Source organism: Capsicum annuum, chromosome 4 (assembly GCF_002878395.1).
Source record: "Capsicum annuum cultivar UCD-10X-F1 chromosome 4, UCD10Xv1.1, whole genome shotgun sequence".
Taxonomy (NCBI): Eukaryota; Viridiplantae; Streptophyta; class Magnoliopsida; order Solanales; family Solanaceae; genus Capsicum; species Capsicum annuum.
In genome coordinates, this window is record NC_061114.1 from 135,281,961 (window position 1) to 135,294,638 (window position 12,678).

The window sequence follows — 12,678 nt, forward strand, 5'->3', positions numbered from 1 at the left end:
AAAATAGGAACTAGATCCCTAGACCGGGTTTGTACCCCATAAATAAGACGAGTCCCATGAAATTAGGGAAAAAATTATCCCCAAGTGGGAAAAAGGAGTTTCCATGAGCTTTAGATATTCTAGGAGGCATGATATGAAGGCAAACAAATAGGAATTTGAGAAGATTCTAGCATTAGATTCAATAGCCCAAAAATAGTATAATAAGAAAGGGAAACATTCTTAAATGCCTCTTAGCCTATTCCTTATAAGTGTTATGTGCTATATACCGATAAAAGAGACTCTACTTGACATGGGTTTATGCATACCCAATAAATCATAAACTAGGATTTGATACCAACTTTATCACAACCCGCACTAGGGCTTAGCTATAACTAACAATGACTAAATTCCACATATATAGCCAGATACTACAACGTCAGTTTAAGGAATAAAAGACATGTCTACAATCGATCAAAATAATCAACCAACATCACCCAAGTACATAGTAATCCAACAAAGCCTCTATCAAAACATAATATCAATAGGGTGTCGGGATATGCCTCCGGCTATAAACAAAAAAAGTCTAAACAAGTCTATAACATAAGAGATCAAAACATAATATGTAGACCTTCAATGTATAGAAGCTCATCATTTCAATGTCAACTCACGAACTGATCCTGAATCTGAATCACTAATAAAAAAAAGTAGAAGTATGACCAATTCCTACATCACATGGGGATATAACATCTAAAAATTGTTACTGGGATAAATGCTAGCGTCAAACTCAAGATTAAGGGATAAAATAATTCCATGGATAGAAAATTAAAACTAGTCTAAAATCCAATTCACACCATCATATGCAGATACATATATTCAAAATATCACATATTGGTGTAGGGAATAAGTCTTAACATGAACTTTAAAAATCATAGCCTAGATTGTTTAGATCAATCATCATAACACAAAGAGTTACCCATGGGTTATATGGGCCTAGCTCTCCCTTACCTAAAAGAGCCCCAGAATATATTGACATATAAACCAAAGGATATATATATGCTCTGTAGGGAACTCAAACCTCTCGGCATATCAAGGTGACATAAGCACCCAATCCTGTAATATAATATAGGGGATTCAAACCTCCCAATCATATGATTTAATAAAAGGTACTCGAACCACTCAATTATTTAAACCCTTATTTTAGCAATACAGTTTCTAGTATTAGTCACTTGGGACCTCAACTTTCATGACTCCACTAAACAATCCTCTTTTAATCCCCATTAAATCATTTATCACACATTTCTATTAATTTAACCATATGACATAATAAGGCATACATTGTTGGTATTGTCATACTAACTATACTTTCAAGGTAACAACGACATGCCAAACCATTATCATCACTTAGGGGAATTCATAACCCCATTAGTTTAATTATACTTTAGCTTGTGGAATTACATAAGGCCCCATAAGGTTCAATTCAAATCAATTATGCTTTATTAGATTTTCACATTATGTAATAGCTCAAGAGTAGTTCAATATGCATATTTTTCATATTCAAAACCAATTTCACAACATGGGGTTGAGGTCATAACCTCTTCAAAAGTCACAAGTTTGGGGAAACCAAAAACCCCTTGTTTGTTCATCATACCAATGCATCCCACATGTTCAAAACCATAATATGTAAACCATGGGAAAACATTGTTCAACAACAAGCATTCAAAACCCTCAACCCATGTTTCAAAATCATTATAAATACCATATTAAGGACACTTTAAAACATATGTCTTTAACAAATTAACAATTAGGGAAGAGTAACATGCCCGAGATACCATGTTTTATGAAGAGAATTTAACCCTTGAGTCCTTGGATGAACAACTTCTTAGAATGACTAAGTATCTTACTTGAGGGGATTTAGAGATAATAAAGAGAGTCTTTAATGTGTTAAAGTGTGGAAATAATTCCTCACGGGTGTTTCATAGATGTGGGGTCTAAGTGGTAATAGTGGGAAATTTCCAAAGTGCCCTCAACTTAAAAGTTGGAAAAGTGTTGCTAGTGACTATGGGTGTCTGGGGGAACCCATACTGTTAACCCTATGGCTTATACCTTACGACTTGTATCATGACCCTACTACTCATAGGGGTATCCAAGACAAAACTAGTTGGGCCTTACATTGGTCACCCTATGATTTGCAATAAACAACTCTTATTGAGTCCTTATGACTAGTAGTGAGCCACTCGTACTCAAAGTAGAACATAGCCAAACATACTATTTAGGCTATGATTTGAGTCCAACGACTCTTCATGGATCTTTATGACTCATGTCCCTAAGTCATACTTAAAATAGAAAATCAAGCACCATTCACTGGACACCTTACAACTAGGGTCATATGACCCGTCAAGACACAATCCTCTTTTAATCCCCATTAAAACATTTATCACACATTCCTATTAATTTAACCATATGACACAATAAGGCATACATTATTGGTATTGTCATACTAACTACACTTTCAAGGTAACAACGACATGCCAAATCATTATCATCACTTAGTGGAATTCATAACCCCATTAGTTTAATTATACTTTAGCTTGGGGAATTACATAAGCCCATAAGGTTCAATTCAAACCAATTATGCTTTATTAGATTTTCACATTATGTAATAGCTCAAGTGTAGTTCAATATGCATATTTTTCATATTCAAAACCAATTTAACAACCTGGGGTTGAGGTCAAAATCACTTCTAAAGTTGCAAGTTTAAGGAAATAAAGATCCATTTGTTTGTTCATCATAACCATGCACCCCACACGTTCAAAATAATAATTTAAGCATGAACCTCATATGCAAATGAAAAACCCTTGTTTTTTACCATAAATAATTTCTTTGAATTCTAATCTCTGGACCTAATATGATTCATTGGTACGATCTGTATGATGGGGTATGGATGGTATGGTCTGGTCATATACTGACCAGTGTTGATTGGTGGGATTGATTTTTGTTACTAGAATGGATATGACTTATGGATATAAGTCATATTAGTGGTTACGGATCATTTTCTTCCCTAACTTAATCTTAGACTTGGTTACTTAGGTTGGATATGAGTATGAGTGGCAAAAAATAAGCCATAAGACAGGCTCATGGACATTGTCTAAATCTTTCTTAGGAGTAAATCTGTCAGGGGTACGGATAAAGGGTATGGATCATTTATTGTGGTTATGACTTAGTTGGGTGAGTCTTATACTAGACAATATTTAATCCAAGGGTGTAGGTTCAGGATACTAGTGGTGGATGCCAATCGTATTGAAGGGTATGACTCATGTGTGTCAATCGTATCCGTGTGATGGGATTTTGGTGTAACTTAAGTGGTGGTATTCTGGATATTTTCCCACCTATCCTAATAGGGTCCAAAAACTTCTAACCTACTTGGAAGGTTATTTACCCAATTATTCTATTCATTAACACTTAGAAACTCTTCTAAACACTCTTTAATTGTCTTAAAATCTTTTGGGCAAGGAAAGATAGGGCTTCAACTAAAGGATCAATTTAAGGCTTGATTTTGTGATTTCATTTCATCATTATCTTTGTTTAAGTCATGTTCTCTTTCCTTATTATTAATTCTCACTAAAGGCATGGTTTTTATGAATGTTTTCATGATTTCATTAATTCTATGATTTTGTTTTCCAAATATGATTTGGGGGTTTTGATGTTAAATGGTTTGTTATGGTTTCCTATGGTTTTAATTATGCTTTTGCATGTACTAATGGTGGTTTTGGATAATTGGATTGCATGGAAATGGTTTATTGGTAATTGAAATTTGTTTTTTTTCATATTATTCCCTCAATGTGTATGAAAAAATGCTTATAAAGATATTTTTATTGCATTGACTACTTTTAATAGAACTTTCATATGTTTTAAAACTTGGTAAAGGAATTGTACATAGTTTAAATAGTTTGGCATGGTAAATGGCTAATTGGTTGTGCTTGTAGAGAATATGGAAGTCTACTAAGTGGTTTAATATGGTTAATGGAAGGGCACTTGAAAGTCCCCTTAAACCTATAAAAGGTTGGCGATGGATGATACTTCCAAGTAAGAGTTGGTATGACGATACCACTACTAATGGCCTTGGTTAATAAATGTATAATGTCTTAGCTATTTTGAAATTAGTTTTAATTGAGCAATAATGGCGGGAGGTGTAGCTATGCCATGAAAGGTAGCGGTGTCAAGGGGACCAAAATGGGAAACTCATATTTATCGATATGAGGTTAGTCTTAGTGACCATATGTACAATGTCACACTATATTTAGGGGATGTACTAGTAATCTCATGTGATAATTCCCTAGTCGTGCGACAACATACACTGGGGCTCTTTCAGCAGAAGGAGCTTAAACCATATAACCCATGGGTAGTTTAGGATGACAAAGCTATACAACCCAAGTTAAAGTTTTAAAGGCATGCTAAACCTGATCCCTTTTTCCTTCATGGCTATATAAATATATATATGTATGGTTGTGTGCATATGGATAGTTTTTCTTTGCTTTATAAATGGTATTATTTTATCCTTACACTGATATCATTCTAGCGGTCGCCCTCTAACCCCATTTACTAGTTGTTGTATACCCATGCTATGTAGGAACTGGCTGTTCTACCCCTCCTATATAGTGATTTACTCAGGATCAACATTTGGATTGAAGTGGTGAGCTTCCATCCTTTTATAAGTCATCATTTTATACTATATATATTTCAAGACATTTTGACTTTATTTTGGGCATTGGTTTTGTCAATTGTTTAGGGCACGTCCCAACCAAATTTCATTACTCTTTTGGTATATGGCTTTATGGTACTTCTATGGGTTAGAATGGGCAGGATCTGTATAGGTAGTAGCCTTGGAATTGGAAAAATCTTGGAGGCTAGAATTATCAAACATAATTTCTCACTATTCTATCATATTTAATTTTAGGATTAATTATAATATGTTTTGGAACATCCTTGGTTATGGCATGGTTGATGGCCTTTGTTTGTAATGGTTTATCATGGTTGGATTATTGGTATGGGATGGTTGAACTTGGGATGCCCATTATGAGCTATTACACTATTTTGTTATATGCTAAGAAATAGCCAACTCAAGGTTGGTAGCTGGATGTTGGGTTGGATAATTGGGGTGGTCTTTGGTCTTGGTTTGACTTAGGATGTCCATTATGACAAGGTCCTAAGACAGGTTATGTCAAGTTTATATCAGAGCCTATGTTAATAGTCAATTGGGAGTCCATAAATCCGTGTAAAGTAGAGTCTCTTTTAGGGGTGTATAGCACGCCACACTTATAAGGGAGAGATTATAAGGCATTTAGGAATGTTTTACTTTCTTGGTGTTCTATTTTTAAGCTTGGAGTCTCAGTCCTAGAATCTTCTCTAATTCTTATTTGTTCGTCTTTCATATCATGCCTCATAGATTTAGAACGCAAAGAAATTCTTCTATCCCATTTGATGGTATGCTAAAGGGGTGCATCCTACTTCCAAGGTTTATATTTGATATCACAGTCCTATCCCTGATAGTTTTGGAGTTCCACTGATTGCTACTAATCCTATTCAATGATAGGAGACTATTGTGTAATTCCGTCAATCTATTCATACTTTTGTGAAACTAGTTGTTGCTTAGGCTATACGGGATGTGTCTGGTGCTTTTTGTACTGAGGCCATAAGGTTTTGCGAATTTATAAAGATGGGTCCTCCTACTTTCTCTGGAGTGAAGGTGGAGGAGGATCCATAGGGCTTCTTAGATGAGCTAGAGAAGATATGTTGAATGATACAAGCTACCAATGTGGAGAGGGTAAACTTTGCAATTTATCATCTCAAAGAGTTTGCATATCAGCGATATGAAAAGTGGGATAGGGATAGAGGAGATGTGGAGGAGTCATCCTTATGGGATGCCTTCTCTAGTATTTTTCTAGATTGTTTCTTTTCCTAAGAGTTGAGGGAATCAAAGATGGAGGAGCTTATAAACCTCAAGCATGGGAGAATATCTATTTAGGAATATTCCTTGAAGCTTCTCTATTTTCTAAGGTATGCTCGTTATTTAGAGGCTGACACGCAGGCTAGAATAAGGAAGTTTAATTATAGGTTGAATCAAGATATAATTTTGGAGAGCAAGACCACCTTGTTGATGATAGATATTGATATCTCTAAGTTGTCTATTCATATGAAAAAAGTAAAGGATGAGGAGAGAAATTAGGTCGAGTTTAGGGATAAACAGGGAAAGATGAATAGGTTTTCTAACCAAGGATGTGCTTAGTCTCAGGGTGGCGGAGATGGTTGAAAATGGCAGAAAAAAAGTGGGGGAGTTCTTTTTGCTACTCTACTGCTAGTGCTTCTTACCAGTCGAGCGACAAGAGTCATCATGGTAGTGATAATTTCCAAGGGCATGGTGCCTAATCTCAGGAAATCAGAGGTCTATCAGTTTCTTTATGCCCTCTTTTTTAGTTTTGTGTTCATCCTAACTAGAGTTATTGGGATGAAGGAAAGGAAAAATGTTCAAGTATGGCAAGGCAGGCCATTATCTCAGGGATTATTTGGTTAATAAGGTTTCTATAGGGGCGAATAAGATTCTTGTGGCTTCATCTTCTGCTCCTACACCTAGTGGTGTGGCATTTGCTTCTATTAGTACACTTTGTTCTAGTGTTTGTTAGAAGAGGTTGTATGCTATGGTATCCCGATAGAAATCTGAGGCATTACCTAATGTCATCACTGGTATGTTAAAACTTTTCTCTTGTGATGTATATTATTTGCTTGATCTGGTATCTAGTGTCTTCTATGTTACAACTTATATGGCTGTATCTTTTGGTTTTTATCCGAAAGTTATTTTGGATCCTTTTACTATTTCACCCCTATTAGGTAACTCAGTTATTGCTAAGAGAGTCTATAGGGAAGTGTGGTATCTGTTGGTGGTAAGTAGACCTTGATAAATCTATTTGAGTTAGATAGGGTGGATTTCAATGTCATTATAGGTATGGACTGGTTACACTCTTGTTACGCATCCTTGGATTATCTGACCCATAGGATTATCATTAGGTTCCCTAGTGAGTCGGCTATAAAATGGAAGGGTGTTTCCTTAGCTCCTAAGGGGAGGTTTATTTCTTATCTTTGAGCTTAGAGGTTAATCTCTAAAGTTTGTCTTTCTCACCTGGTCTGGGTTAAATATTTTAACTCAAAAGGTCCTTCTTTTCAGTCAGTTCCTGTGGTTAATGAGTATCCAGAGGTTTTTATGAATGATCATCCTAGTGGTCCCCCGGATAGGGAAATAAAGTTTGGTATTGATCTAACTTTTGACACTTGTGTAATTTCTATTCCTCTGTATTGAATGGCTCTGGATGAGATGAGGGAACTTAAGGAGTAACTTAAGGGTCTTTGGATAAGAGGTATATTCGTCCTAGTGTGTCTCTTTGGGGTTCAATGGTGTTGCTTGTGCTCAAAAAGGATGGTTCCCTTTGGATGTGCATTAACTATAGGCAGCAGAACAAGGTGGCAGTTAAGAACAAGTATCCCCTTCTAAGGATAGACGATATGTTTGACTAGTTACAAGGTGCCAAGTTCTTTTCTAAGATAGCTCTTCCATTTGGGTACCATCAGCTAAAGATTACGGAGGTGGATATCTGTAAGACGACTTTTCATACTTGGTATGGGCACTTTGAGTTTTTGGCAAAGTCATTTAGGTTGACTAATGCTCCATTGATGTTTTTAGATCTGATGAACAATGTTTTTGTAGTACCCCATATAAGTCTTAGCTCATTTCAACTCCCAGTTGCATGCATAAAGGGTCCAAATCTTAGAAATTAGCCTAAATATTGGGACATAGACAATTCCAATGCCCTTAAACTTTGATGATTTTATTTATGACCTTCCCAACCTCAAAACATCAATTTTTAAGTTGATTCATGATTGGGATTGTTCAAAGTATGTGTCGAGTGAGTTTTGAAATTTTTTAGAAGAGCATGGGCATATTTGGATCACCAAAATAGTAGTAGCACCAAGATTATCCCATATTTTCCCCTCCAATGCACCGCTCTAAAGGGCATGTTTCCCTCTCCAATACACCGCTCTAAGACCGCATTGCCCCTCCATCCGGTGCTTCGGAGCCCAATTTTCCCCCTTCTTTTTCTGTCCAACTGTTGTTCCTTGTCATTTAAGGGAATTGGGATCATTTCCTCTTCACCCAACTCATCCATAACACGCAATTTAGGTTCCCAAAGAGCATTGCCTGCTCTTTTTATCACAAATTCTCTCAAAAGAAGCCTCTTTTTCCTCAAGAACAAACCCTAACTCTTTCATAATAAATCAAGAAATTCAAGCTTCAAACCTCAAGAAATTCCCAAGAATCTTCATGAATTTTTCTAGTGAGGTATATATGATGTTCATCCATGGGTTTCTTTCAACCATGGAGTCCAAGAATTCCTTTTTGGTTTTAAATTAAGAGTTTTCATATTTAAGCTGAATTATCTCCATAAATCTCTTTTGAATTCAATTACAAATTATGTTTATAAGTGTTTTTCAAGTAGGAGACATTACATGTTTTAGATGTTGTAATCTTCACGTTAAATCCCTTAGTTATGATTTAAGTCTTGTAATCATGTTATTCTCACATGCTTTACCCATTCTCATGCTTAAGTTCATGAATCTTATGTGATTGATGATATACCTACGTATTGGGTTTTGAACAATGATTACCTACTGTAATACACTTTTATATGGCATTTTTGTTAATTTCATTCAATGCTGGTGGATATTAGTGGCTAAAAACCCTTTTTCCGAGGTTAAAGCCAAGAATATGATTACTATTGTTTTGGATTAATTTTGTTAATTTTGCTTATCATATTTGGTTGTTTGTTTATTCTTGGTTTGATTATTTTATGGATTTACCACCCATAAAATACATATATTGTAAATCTATTGATCTTGTGAGGGGGGATAGGGAGATAGAACATAGGAATAAACAAAGTTTGGGTTTTTATTCTTTTATAAAAAAAAAGAATTAAACCTAGCATCTACAACAGGGATGTTCTTAGATGTCTTACTTGATTAAAACATAGGATGATAGCTTCAATTAACTTAGTTATATTATTACATCCCCGCTCAATAATGTAGTTGTAATGTTCGTATTAGGTAAAAAATTATAGGTTTGGAAACCATGATCATGTAATTAACCCTACAAATCACCAACCAAGATAAGCGAATTGAAGGATTCATTTCAATAACATAGTATGACTGTTTGGATTCCTTCAACCCTGGGCTTTTCTCCATTGATTATTCTAAGAATTTAATTTTCACATTATTTATTTTATTTTTAATTTACAAAAATTACAAGCTCTCTTTTTAGTTACTTTTGCACTAAATTAATCTAAATGGTGAACTAAAATTAAATTGTTGCTAAATCAAGTCTATGTGAGGTCGATATTCAGCTTTCCTGAAGGACACTATATTACTTGGTAGACTATGTACCCTTACGTGTACGCTTGGGCACTTTCACCATGGATGGGGGATCACTTTCGAGTAGAGGGTGTGATCATTAGTTACAATGCCTGAGTTCTAGAACTACATATCCAGCATAGGTTAGAGATGTTTACATACCAGTTGAGGGTTGATAAATTGTTTACCTGCTAGTTGAGGTCAAATCCTTAGTCCTTTGATATGGCAGCTTATATAAACAACCAATATTAGTAGGTGTTGCACAGTATTGACACCTTTCTAACTGGGATTATAGGTTGGACCGCAATTAGCTCAGATTAGGGCATGTCAGTTAGATGATACCTCCCACAATCTCTTTATAGTATTCTAGTACAATTTAAGTTCAGGTTCTCCTGATCAAAGCATACAGATTCGCTGTTATTCAGCTATTAGATTTTAGTCTTTTAGTTTACAGATTATTTTAGATATATGTTTATACTTGGTCTTGCATTATCAGATTTTACAGTTTTCACACATTTTTGTTTAGTTATCATATGCTATTCAGTTAGTCTTTATTTAATATGCACAGTACCTTACATAAGTCAGCCTAACCTCATGTTATATACCAGTACATTCAAAGTACTAACTGTATACTCTTCTTTGAACTATGATTTATCATATCAATGGTTCAGACATATAGTTTCCTAACCATAGTTAGACAGCTTAACATAATCCATCAACCATAGTGGTGAGACCTTATCCATTCAGCACATGTTATGATTATTCAGTAATTTTAGTATTTCATTAAATTTAGTCTGTCGAAGTTCGTTGGAAATTCAAATTTATATTTCCTTCTTATTTTTATCATTCACACAGGTGTTATGTTCATAATTATTTAGTGGTCACAGTAGGTACCAGCTCATGGGTTTGCTTGTGGTCACTTGTAATCATAAGAACTATTGTTGTCACTAGGGGTAGCACCGGGTCATAACAAAACTTGGTATCAGAGCCCAAGGTTTTAAAGTATTCTAGGGAGTCTAAAAGCCGCGTTGAGTAGATCCTTGTACATGGGTGTGAAGTGCACTAAATATATGGACAAGAGGCTATAAGACATTTTAGGAAAAGTTTCCCTTTTTTTAGTATTCATGTCGAGTGAAATAGCATGATATCTACTTAAACTATCTTCCAAACTCATCCTTTATTCTTTTTACAAATAATGTCTCCTAAAAGAAATAATACAAGAAGGAATGGGAATCAACTCACACCACCACCTATTCAGGAAGATAACCTGAATGAACATGTCTTTCACGTCGAGTTCAGAATAGGTTTTACTACCTTAGCTCATTCTGTAGCTACTCAAAATAATCAGAGAGATTCTACCTCAGCGAATATATAAGTAAATATAGTTGCGATCAGGATTCAAGATTTCATGTGGATAAATCCCTTTTTGTTTTTAGGATCTAAGTCTAAAAAGGATCTGTAGGAGTTTTTTGATATGGTTCAGAAAGTGATATATGTTATGGGGGTCACACTGAGTTAGAGTGTAGAGTTGGTAGCATATCTGTTATATTACATAGATCACACCTGGTTTAGATAATAGAAGAAGGATACAGGTACTATGGCAGGGCTTGTAGAGTGGAAAGAGTTTGCCATGGATTTTATAGATAAATATTTCCCGTTAGAGTTGAGGGAGGTTAAGATTTAAGAGTTCATTAACATGATGAATGGTGGTATGAGTGTGAAGGAATACTCACTTAAGTTTACTTAGTTTGTGAGGTATGCTCCTTCGGTGGTGGCTGATAATAGGTCTAGAATGAGTAAATTTGTATCTGGTGTATCTGATGATATGGTCAAAGAGGCTAGGATAACAATGGTGATTAAAAAGATAGATTTATCTAGACTTATGGTTCATGCTCAGTAGACTAAGAAAGAGAATCTTAAGGGAAAAAAGAATAAATGAGAAGGCCAGAATGGGTAGTTTTAACTTTTCTCAACTCATGTTAGAAGGTGGTAATCATTCTCAGTTCTATCAGAAGGCTTCAACCACCCTATCCCCTTCTTTACCTAGTACGCCAATGTTTATGTACAGGAAAGATAGCCGGGATAGAGCACCAGGCTTTAAGTCACAGTGTAGCATGAACAGTGGTTGTACCAATTCTCTTTGAGGGAAGTGTGAAAGGCATCATCAGGGTGTGTGTAGAGCCTACAGTGATATGTGTTTATGATGTGGCAAGACAATCCACAGAGTCAAGGATTGCTCAAACTATGGCCATCAAGGTTAGTCTAATCATCATCCAGTTGTTGCTAGTCGCTCGTCTTAGTAGGGTTCTACTTTAAACACAACCAGTGAGTAGTTTTAGAATAGGTTGTATTCTCCTTAATCTTGATAGGAATAAAAAATTTCTCCTGACAAAGTTACGGGTACGTTACAAGTCTTTCATCTTAATGTTTATACTTTATAAGACCCAAAGCTTCACTTTCTGTTGTAACTCTTTATATAGCAGTTGATTTTTGTGTTAGTCTCAAATCTTTTATAGAACATTTATTAGTGTCTACTCTAGTAGGTAGCTCCATTAGAGCTAGGCGGGTATATAAGATCTGCCCAATTACAGTGTCCTAAAAAGTTACCTTAGTGGATCTTGTGGAGTTAGAGATAACTAATTTTGATATCGTTCTCGGAATCGAATGTCTTTACTCATGTTATACCTCAATTTATTGCAAAAATAATGTCGTTTAGTTTTAGTTTCCTAATGAACCAGTCATTGAATGGAGGGGTAGTACCTTTGTTCTTATAGGTCAAATTGTTTCCTATCTTAAGGCAAGAAAAATGATTTCTAAGGGGTGTGTTTATTAAATTGTTCGAGTCCAAGACTCTAGTTCTACGAATCTAAGTCTTGATCTAGTTTTAATAGTAAAGAAATTTCCAAATATGTTCCCTGAAGACCTTCCCGTAGTTCCTCCCAAAAGGGAAATTGATTTCAGAATTGATCATCTTCCAGATACCAAACCTATCTCTATTCCACCTTATAGAATGGCTCCAGCTGAGATTAAGGAGTTGAAAGAGTAGTTGAAAGATCTCTTAGATAAGGTTTTCACTAGGCCTGGTGTTTCCCCATGGGGTGCTTCAGTATTATTCGTATACAATAAAAATAGTTCTTTTTAAAAGTGCATCAATTATAGTTAGTTGAATAAAGTCACAATCAAGAATAAGTATCTTCTCCCCACAATTGATGACTTGTTTGAACAACTTCAGGGTGCCCGTTATTTCTC